Source organism: Stomoxys calcitrans, chromosome 4 (genome assembly GCF_963082655.1).
Source record: "Stomoxys calcitrans chromosome 4, idStoCalc2.1, whole genome shotgun sequence".
Taxonomy (NCBI): domain Eukaryota; kingdom Metazoa; phylum Arthropoda; class Insecta; order Diptera; family Muscidae; genus Stomoxys; species Stomoxys calcitrans.
Window position 1 is genome coordinate 5,996,573 of NC_081555.1, and position 11,232 is coordinate 6,007,804.

General features: G+C 33.2%; 1 protein-coding gene across 1 annotated transcript in view; it reads right to left on the reverse strand.

Moving 5' to 3' along the window:
* Positions 1 to 10,383, reverse strand: part of Atf3 (activating transcription factor 3) — a 126,814-nt gene extending 116,431 nt beyond the window's left edge. Inside the window, exon 1 of the mRNA XM_013245585.2 lies at positions 9,676 to 10,383. The gene's annotated coding sequence lies outside the window, so the exon portion shown is untranslated. The remainder of the gene's footprint in view (positions 1 to 9,675) is intronic.
* Between the last annotated feature and the right edge of the window lie 849 nt (positions 10,384 to 11,232).

The following is an 11,232-nucleotide window of genomic DNA, read 5'->3' on the forward strand; positions in this document are numbered from 1 at the left end:
GCTCTTCATATAGGAAAAAAGGCGCGTGGCCAAAAAAATAAAAATGAGTTATTTGTGTTTCACGACGATTGACTGAGTGAGTTCAAAGGGAAATAAATGGACTGAATGATGGATAAAATGAAATATTTATAAGATATCATGAATGGGTTGAAGAGAAAGATATATTGTACTACATACTAAATGAAAGAGACAAAACAGAGCTACTGTTTAAAAGAAATCTTTTAGTGTCTAGGTTTAAAGGTTTTTGTTAACGAAAAGTTAACCAGACATCACACAAAAGGCTGTCTAATGGACAAAATCAAGTTTGTCAAATTCTTGAATGCACTCACCCTCAAAACTCACAGATAAAAGGTTGTCTAAGAGTAAAAAACAATTTTGTGAACTTCTTGAATGCAATCACCCTCCATACCTTTTCCTTTCCAACAGTATGTAATGGACATAAGCAAATCGTGTGTAAGACAAAAACATTTTTAAGAATATTTTGCAAATCATGATGGATTTTATTAGATACTTCATTGCAAAATGAGTGGAAATAAGAAACAAATGTCTACAAGAAATATTTTTAAAACATCGAATTACAGCTTCGAAAAATTCTCTATAAGAACATTTATATTATGAGAAATTGGGTCTGGACACATGGTTTGGCAACAACTTCATAGATCAACAAAAAGAAACACATATACAGAGCAAAAGTCAGTTTTCATGTGGATATTCGTAGTGTAGTGATGGAACTCACAAATTTCCACATTACTCCGAAACCTGCGGGCAGATGTTTCGTGCGTAAAAATATGAAAATTACACATATAAAAAACGACATTCTTATATCCGTATGTATCTGTATAAAAAACTAGTTTCTTGTATGCAATAATTCTGTATAGAAAAAAAGTTGACATTTTCTCCACATTCTCAAATCCGTTGTCCACTGTATTAGGTCCCACACAACGTAATATATAAAGTGGGCGATCCAAGCATTTGGACAGTTATCACCGGCATTTACTTTTCTCAATGTAATAGGTCACACACAGCGTAATAGGTAGATATTATAAAGTATTCATCCAATCATTTTGACAGTCAGCGCTAGTATTCTCAGTGTAATAGGTCTCACATAGCGTAATATGTACTTATTATAAAATATTCATGCAATCATTTGGACAGCTTCCATTTGCACTTTGTGTGTTTGGTGCCTTCGTTTGTTCTGCAGGAAAGCGGAAGAATTTAAATTCAAAAGAATCCTGAAAATAAAATCCAAGACGCCAACCATCTCAGCATGTTGTATGCTATCGACGCCTTCACTTATGGAGTGACCGCTTCGAACTCCACCTACCCATATATCTACAACTGGTTAACAGTTCTTGCTATTGAAACTCTGTCTCTTATTGAAACTAGTTGCCACTTAATCCATTCCCTGCCGATTAACCTACAGCGGTCAAAAAAAGTATTCATCATTAGCAAAATTGATAATAAATTCACTTATTTTGGGTGAAGAAAATTTAAAGTAAACAAATAATGCAGTTTTATGCAATAGTTTATTTTTCGTAATATGTTTTAAAATAAATTCAAAAAATAAATTTAATTAGCGCAAAAAATGCAATTTTATATAATAACACCAAAAACAGAACAAAAAAAGTATTCATCATTGATGTGCTATCATCAAAGTCAAATTCAAATATTATTTGGGAATCCCCCTTTTCTGTTTTATTTAGTAAAGGAGGCTTTGCCCTTGACAGCAAATATTTAATTTCATTGAAAATATAGTTTTTGTCAAAATGGGTCGTAAGCAAAACGAGGTTTCTGATGAGATAAAAGTTTTGATAATAAAACACCACAGGAATGGTTTAACTCAAAAAACTATCAGTGAAATATTAAATAGACCACGATCTACTATACAATCCATCATCAGAAAGTGGACAGAAACGAAAACTGTTGACAATAAACCAAGATCTGGTCGACCAAAAGCACTTTCAGTTGGAGATGTGCGTTGGCTAGTGCGGCAAGTTCAGAAAACTCCGAAGACAAATGCGACCATTCTTCGTAAAAACACTATGGAATATTTAGGGAAGGAAGTTACTACACAAACAATTCGAAATACACTCAAAAGGCATAGTTACAGAGGAAGAACTGCACGTAAGAAGCCCTTTATAAATAAAATAAACCGAGTGAAAAGGCTAAACTTCGCAAAAATGTATGTAAAACAGCCCGAATCATTTTGGAAAACAGTCATTTTTGCAGACGAGAGCAAGTTTAATCTTTTTGGGTGCGATGGAAAGGTCATAGTGTACAGAAAACCAAATACAGAGCTTGAAGAACGAAACACAGTTGCTACTGTAAAACATGGTGGAGGTGGTTTAATGGTTTGGGGGTGTATGGCGGCTTCAGGAGCGGGAAATCTTGAAATTATTAATGGAGTAATGGATCATAAGTATTACATTGACATTTTACAGAGGAATTTAAAAGATAGTGCTGTAAAACTTGGGCTTGGTAATAACTTTCAATATTATCAAGATAATGACCCCAAACATTCTGCTTTAAATACCAAGATGTGGATGCTGTATAACTGCCCCAAAGTCATTAAAACTCCTCCTCAAAGTCCCGACTTGAACCCAATTGAACATCTTTGGGAACATCTCGAACGCAAATTGAGAACGCGCAATTTTTCGAGCAAGAGTCAAATGCAACAGGTGATAATGGAGGAATGGACTAATATAGACCAAAATATAACCGCTAAATTAGTCCAGTCGATGTCAAACCGTTTAAAAGAAGTTATAAGACGCGGTGGTCGAATAACAAAGTATTAATTTTTTTAAATTATGTTATTTATTTTTTTGTTTTTTTGCAATGATGAATACTTTTTTTGTTTAATTTTTTGTGTTCAGCTGTAAAATGGCCCTTTTTGTTCCAATAAATACTATTTTTTTCTTTAAAAACAATGAAATTGTGTACATATATATCACACAAGCACTACTGCATCATTAGTTTAATATGTTTTTATTCCAATTGTCTTTTGTAGACTTATTAAAAAAAAAACATTGAATGATGAATACTTTTTTGACCGCTGTATCTAACTTATGCCTAGGAGAATTCACTACTTATTGGTTAAGAATTCATCATACCAATGATTCTGGTATAGGAAACTTCGGCGGAGAATCATTTGAATAAGGATTTGGCAATACCCTTTGTATCCCTTCCCGCCATAAAGTCAAAGGCGGAAATTCAGCGAATGGGTTAATAAAGAATATTTAAATATAACACCTCAGGATCAGAAATTTCAATGCCTGTCCATATTGATTTGTACTCTAAGAGAAAAGCAGAGATGAGACACAATTGTGGGATCGCGCTGCATTTTTCATCAACGATATATTAAAATCTCAGGACTAGTGCATGAATTTTGTGATATGGAAAATGTCGATATTTTTGCAGCGCTTTTGTAAAAGCATTAAGTTTTCAAGGAGTCACAAACATTTTTAAGTTATATAATTTAAGCTCATTATTTAAGGAGGTACAAGTATTTATTAGTCTAACATAAACATTTTGTTGGTGAAACAAGACCCCGAAATTCAAAACTACAATCCGTGATGTTAGTGATTCGCATTCTCAAAATTCATTTATCAACAACAGAAGTATTATAGAACAAAAACACATTTCTCCAGATATATTGGGTGGTTGGTAAAATAACCCCTTCAGAATACAAAACTACCGATGACTGTACTGTTTCCAAAGCTCAAACCTCATATATTAACAATAGAAAGTACTCTACGGAAAAAAACCTTGAATAGTAACGAGACACGTTTCTGTGGGTGAGGCCTTTGTCCATCAGGAATATAATCTACTCAATCTCAGGACAAGTGCATACATTTTGTTTTTAAGGAATTAGAGGACTTTTTGCAACGCCTTAGAGTAAGCAGTAAAATCAACATTTATTGTAATAATAGAAACCACTCTGCAGAAAATTAGCCTTGAGTAGTAACGAGACACACTATTGTGTGATAAAACCTTTGTCCATCAGGAATCCATTAATTCTCTGGGCAAGTGCTTAAATTTTTTGAGGTTTTTGTGCAATCAGAGGACTTTTTGCAACGCTGAATAGTATGTGGTAAACTTAGGAGTAAATTGTAAGGAGTCACAAGAACTTTAAGTTAAGCGACAAGCACTTTTTTGTTGTATTTAACCAACACGCAGGGAATGTCCCCTGCGTGGAGTAAGAGAAAAACAGTAGTCTTTACTCACATTTGTTTTAAATTTCTGGGGGTCGTAAGTAGTGGTAAACATATTTACCGAAAGCCGATTCTTGATTCATTGTTCGGGCGAAATACGAGTATTCATGGTTATGCAGGGTTCGGTCAACTGGCGAATCGATCACAAACTGGTATGAGTTCCAAGAAAATCTTGTTACCCTGGCGAACCTTCTTACCTCAGGGATAAGAAGACGTATCTCTGCAGAGCAAACATCATGATATTCGATTACATTCATATTTAAGGAGTTACAAGCATTTTTGAGTTCAAATAAAAAAATTTTCATTCTTTGGGATAGTTATAAAATGTTTTGATTATTGAATTTTACCCAAATTTTAATTAGTTTTTTAATAACAAATTCATGCTCTTATATTGTTTGGTGATTGCTTACATTACTGCTTATTAGGAAGCATTAAAGTAACATACGTTCAAATGCAAATACCTATATCTAAAAGACAAAATGACTACAATTTTGAAAGCAAGCAATTACAAAACCTTACTTTAGCGCTTCCATGTGACTAATAAAGTAAGCACTTATAGAATATTGTAAGGCTAAACAGAATCAAACGAATATTCTTTGAATTTAAAGGCATTTGAATATTTTAAAATCATTTTTATACTACATTTTGTCTTTGTTTTCCCATACTAGAATCGCTTCACAAAATCCTTGCATCTTAGTATATTTTTATGAGACACATTTGTGAAAATCCATAAAAACAACAGACAGTTAAAATACATCAAAATAAATATGCAATATAGCATAGGTATTCTAATTGACAGCATTTTTTTTATACTTTTTCTTATGTTATTCATGGCCAAATAGAGTTATTCATCTTAGAAGAAACGCAGACGTTATATAAACCTTTGGGGGAAAATAACAAATAGTCTATCGAGAAAAAAGCACAACATAAAGGAATATCCCAAATGAAATGTTTTCTAAACAACTGCAGTTTTCAATAATTAAAAAAATAAATAAAAAAAAACAACATCAAAGGAAATAAAACAAAGTCACAAACTTTAGCCTTGTGAAAGATAAGTTAAAATAAAAAAAAATGGGATGATTAGTTCCCAACAGTCTAGAAGAACTCTGCGTCATTGAACTATTAGTCACTATTAACCAACTTTTTATTTCTCAAGAAATTAGAAATATTTTATACGGAAATGAAAAACAGTTATGATAAGTTATTTCTTTCCTTCGTAGGTAACCAAAATTGTTGCTTGGGATTTTTTTTTCTAATTTATTATATCCAAAATTGCATTGCCATCCATAATCGCATTGGCTGCCATTATTTATTACCTAAAACTATTGCATTTTGTAAACAATTAAATTTAGTTTTAAAACATAGACACACATATGTGCCATGTCTATTGAATTGAATTTGGGAATACGGCATTAGACAGCGCAATCAATTCTTGAAAGAAAAAAAAATAAATAAACACCCATAAATGCTCTAAATTTTACAAATTTTTCCAACACATTTCCATTTAGTTTTGTTGTTTTTTTGTAGTGCCATAGTATTGAAATTAAATTTTTGTTATTGCAAAAATCTTTTCAAGCAGCAGCGCCAATAGGATGGGCCTGGCCATATTATCTTAAAGATCTTAGCGAAAACTATGATCATTGAAAATTCCACAAAACGCGTGTGTTGCAAATAAATTATGGCCATTTCGGACTTTGAATTTTCAAATATACAACTTTTAGAGATACCTTTAATACATATTTATATACATATAGGCGTGTGTATTAGCCCAAAGCAACAGCAATGTTGTTGTGTTTTTTCTTTTATTAAAAACAAAAATTGAATATTGTATAGTGTTGACGAACTGACATACAAATCTACATAATTCTGAAATCTAAACAACGTGAGGCCCACGTTTTTTTTTCTTGATTCGTGGTGGCCACCACCTTTAAAAACTTCTCTCTTATGTTTGTTGTTGTCTCTCTTTTCACCCACACACTTTTTTTGTTTTTTTCTTGTTTCAAATAACAACAACACCATCGCCAGCAACAACAACAAAGTAAATCATTATGAAAATGTTAAGGAAAATAAAACACCTGTTAACATTTTCTAACCAAAACACAGCTGCCTTTATCTTCTTTGTCTTTTTTCGTTTATAAAACACTTAAAGCTTTATTGTCTAAGACTGCAAGAAACAGCCAAAAGATTCCCCCCTTTTTCCGAGATACGGCTGGCGTTCGCCGTTGTCTGAGCACATTTTGCTGCAGCCGTCAGCAAATTTGAAAAATTATATTTTTATTTAATAACAATTTTTTTCTCTAAAAAAATACATAAATTAGTCTTAATTACTTCCTTAAGAAAATAAGCTAAAATTATTTAAACTTGAGCGTACGTACTATGTGTTTGTGCCAATTTGGTGAACAATTTTTTTTTTATGGGAGGAGGCCAATTTGAAAGTAATGTACAGAAATGTGTTTAGAGAAAAATATTGAAAATTTGGCATATACATAAACTTTATAATTAAAAACTTATTGGGATGAAGATGGTGACTAAAATTATAAAAAAACAAAGAGAAAATCTTTTGGAGGATTTTTTTATACACTTTTCACAAAGTGTCATTACAATAGAAAGATCCTGGATAGAATGTGGCCAGTTTACCACTCTGGAGTCTCCTTAAATACTTCCCATCCAATGAATAGACAAAAAAAATAAAATCCTTTTTTATACACTTTTCACAAAGTGCCATTACAAAAGAAAGATCCTGGATAGATAGTGGCCAGTTTACCATTCCCATTCAATGTATTGATATATTAATGATTTTACATGTTTTAGTCATTTTTCAATACCATTCTTGCAGAGAACTTTGTATTTGAAAATCACTTTCTTACACGCAAATGCTCATCCAATAGCAAACAAACGTATTTTTCATATTTCTTTACAAAATTTAGCTGACTGATGTGACTATCGTTTTTCATCATTCATTTTTGTAGGCCCTTTAAATAATTTCTTTACACTGCATTTGTTTCATCTGTTGACGCTCGTACAGATGAACCACTGCGTCTTATCGTAAAACCAACGAAAACTTTGAAAGTTTTTTGCAAAAGTAAAAAAACTGTTACAAAAACTTTTTATCCTCATCCTAATACATATCTTGTATTGATAACTTTGCGATGCCAGTGATCCTATAAGACTTCTTTCTTGAATCCTACGAAGATATTTTGTAGGGACTTTTTGTCCACTGCGCTTGTATCATGCAGATGATCCAGCCAATGCCATCCACTTGTTTCACTATCATATCCTTCCATTGACCTATTGCTGGTCAACGCCAAAGCAATGGAAACATTAAAACCTTTTAGGTTATATTCAACCGTAAGAAATCTGTAAAAGGAACTGTTTTTGGTCATATACTCAAACTAATATGTTCTTCTCATAAATTTACAACGTCAATTGACTTATCCGACTGCTTTCTTTGAATCATGTAATGATTTTTCATAGGCTCTTTCAATATTTTCTTGTGCACTGCGCTTGTATCATCTGTTGACGCTTATACAGATGATACTCAACAAACGCCAAATACATACTCAAAATCATATTGGGTTGCCCAAAACATAATTGCGGATTTTTTAAAAGAGAGTAAATGCATTTTAAATAAAGCTTAGAATGAAATTTAATCAAATATACTCTTTTTACACTTTTTTTCTAAAGCAAGCTAAAAGTAACAGTTGATAACTGACAGAAGAAAGAATGCAATTACAGAGTCACAAGCTGTGAAAAAATTTGTCAACGCCGACTATATGAAAAATCCGCAATTACTTTTTGGGCAACCCAATATATATTAAAAGCCGATCCCTCGATTTAAGGTTTTGGGTCCATAAAAAGCGCATTTCTTGTCCGATGTCGCCGAAATTTGGGACAGTGAGTTGTGTTAGGCCCTTCAACATTCTTCTTCAATTTGGCTTAGATCGCTTCAGATTTGGATGCAGCTGCCATATAGACCGATCCGCCGATTTAGGGTCTTAGGCCCACAAAAGCCACATTTATTATCCAATTTTGTTGAAAATTGTGACAGCGACTTGTGTTAGGCCAGTCGAAAACCTTCTTCAATTTGCCCCAGATCGGTTCAGATTTGGATATAGCTGCCATAAAGACCGATCTCTCGATTTAAGGTTTTGGGTCCATAAAGGGGCATTCATTCTCCGATGTCGCGAAATTTTGGAACAGTGAATTGTGTTAGGCGCTTCAACATTCTTTTTAAATTTGGCTCAGATCAATCCAAATTTGGATATAGCTGCCATATAGACCGATCCGCAGATTTAGGGTTTTAGGCCCATAAAACCACCATTTATTATCCGATTTTGCTAAAATTTGAGACAGTGAGTTGTGTTAGGCTAGTCGACAACCTCCTGAACCCCAGATCGGTTCAGATTTGCACATAGCTCCCATATAGACCGATCTCTCGATTTAAGGTTTTGGGTCCATAAAAGGCGCATTTATTCTCCGATGTCGCGAAATTTTGGAACAGTGAATTGTGTTAGGCCCTTCAACATTCTTTTTAAATTTGGCTTAGATCGGTCCAGGTTTGAATACAGCTGCCATATAGACCGATCCGCCGATTTATGATCTTAGGCCCATAAAAGCACCATTTTTTATCCGATCTCACTGAAATTTGGGACAGTGAGTTGGGTTAGGCCCTTCGTCAGAGCGGCTCAGATTTGGATATAGCTGCCATATAAACCGATCTCTCGATTTAAAGACTTAGCCCGATAAAAGGCACATTTATTATCCGATTTCGCTGAAATTTGACTTATGTTAGGCCTTTCGACATCCGTGTCATATATGGTTCCAATCGGTCTTTATTTGGATATGGCTACCAATAAGACCAATATTTTGTTCTACAATATTGAACAATGACTTGTACGTAATAGATCACTCAATATCCTTGTCGAATCGGACCATATTTTGATAATGCTGCTATGGGGGCATAAATTTCAGCGTTTTTTTTACCGGATTATGACGAAAGGTAGTTTACATATATACCCGAGGTGGTGGGTATCCAAAGATCGGCCCGGCCGAACTAAACGCCTTTTTACTTGTTATGTTTAATTTCAATTTATTTTTCAACTAAGGTTTTGGGCATGATTCCTTTTTGGGGAGCATTAGTTGGGTTTTTTCTTTCTTCGAATAGTATCTATGCCTCTGGAGTTTGTTTCGCTAGTTTTTTTAATCATTTTTGTTAACTTTATGTCATAAAGAAGTGGAAATTTTTCTAGGCATCTGGCCCTTATGGTTGTTTACACTTATAGCGAGTTTCTATATTTTCCTGTAACAAAAATTGTTTTTTGTGCGACTTTTCCTTATAAAACTTTTTTTTTCCAACATTTACTTTTCTATAAATCCATTTTCACCCCAGCTTTTACCATCCATAAAATATCTCCCCCTTATATGTTTTTTATGCTATTTATATTTTATTTACTCTCACACTTACCGTTTAGTAATATCCATATAGCCAACAGCTGATTGATTTGTCAGCAAACAGCTGTTAAGATTGCGTTGGTTAATTGATGGGCGGGGGGGAGGGTAGGTTTGGTGGGGGGTTTGGTGAGAATCCACAATTTTGAAAATAGAGCTTCCAAGCAGAAGTAATAATTTGTTTGTTTGTTTGACTTTTGATTATAATCCAGAGAATGATTTATACACAGGCACACATACACTCATATAAATATTATTAATATTATTATGCATATATACACACAAGAAATAATCCAAGATTTAAGCGTTTAGCTTTAAAGTAAGGCCAAACAAATTGTATGATTATATGGGTAAATTATATAAGTTCAAGTTGTTGAATAATAATTTTTTAAAATAAGTCCAGAGGTTGTTGGTTGGTTGATTGTTGAAGGGGTGGCTAGGCCGGCTAATGTAGTTGTTGTTGTTGTTGTTTCAAACAATTATCCCCCAACAATAATGGATGATGAATGACAATCGTTGATGTTGTTGTATTTTTATTACTCTTTTATTGTTGTTGTTGTTTCTAAATTAATCTTTCTTAATAAGGGCACTGTGGTTAACGTTGTTTTTGTTTTACTGCTTTCGTTTTTTTTTGCTTTTTTTTTGTTTTAATTTTTCAAACAATAATTTTGCAAATAATTTTTGTTGTTGTTGTTTTAGTTATTATATAGGCATATATATATATATACATATATTATATTTGTTATTTAAAATTGCACTTGGTGATTTTTTTGGGGACTTTTGTATAACTTTTAGAGCCCCTTTAGCTTTTTTTTTTGATTTTTTTTCAACAGGCACTGATTAAATTTTAGGCTTTATTTAATTTTTCTCTCCCTTTTAACGTATTTAAGGTTTTATTCCTTCTTAAATTGTTATAACAGCACTTTAAGAAGGGCCTTTTCACTTTAAAGACTACAGCATGACCACTTTTGTATTGCACAGATTTTTTGTTTTGGGTAAAAAAGTGGACTCTACTCTACTCTATGGCAATCTCTATGGTAACAACAGGCAAAGGTTTTGGGGTTTCGGTTTTTACTTTATTTGATTTAGAAACAGGCCATTGGTCAAGAGGTCACTTGCTTAGTAAATTTTTTGTATAACATTTTTTTCTGTTGGGTTTATAAAATTTTCATAAATATTCCCTAAGCATATGGGATTTGTTTTAAATATTAGTTGGCTTTTTTTGTTCAATATTTATTTGTTTTATTAACTTTTTTCCAGAAACTTTTCAATTTTGGTTTTTTAGTTTTGAATTTTCAAGTTTGGCGTTTAGCGCTAGCACTAGTGTTGCTTACGCGACGATTTCAGCTTTTTAAATAAACGCTTAAAATCAAACTGAGCGCTCACGTTAACATTTGCGAAAAAATAATGTTGTGAAGTGTACACACATGCCTGCTTGCCTGCCTGCCTGCTTGCTGGCTTGCCTCTGCTCTTTGCTGTTGTGCTATTCTATTCTATGGGGCCGTTCACGAATTCTAACACATTGCGGACTTTATTAGAGTCGTCCCCACCACGAGAGTGGGTGCAGCAGCAC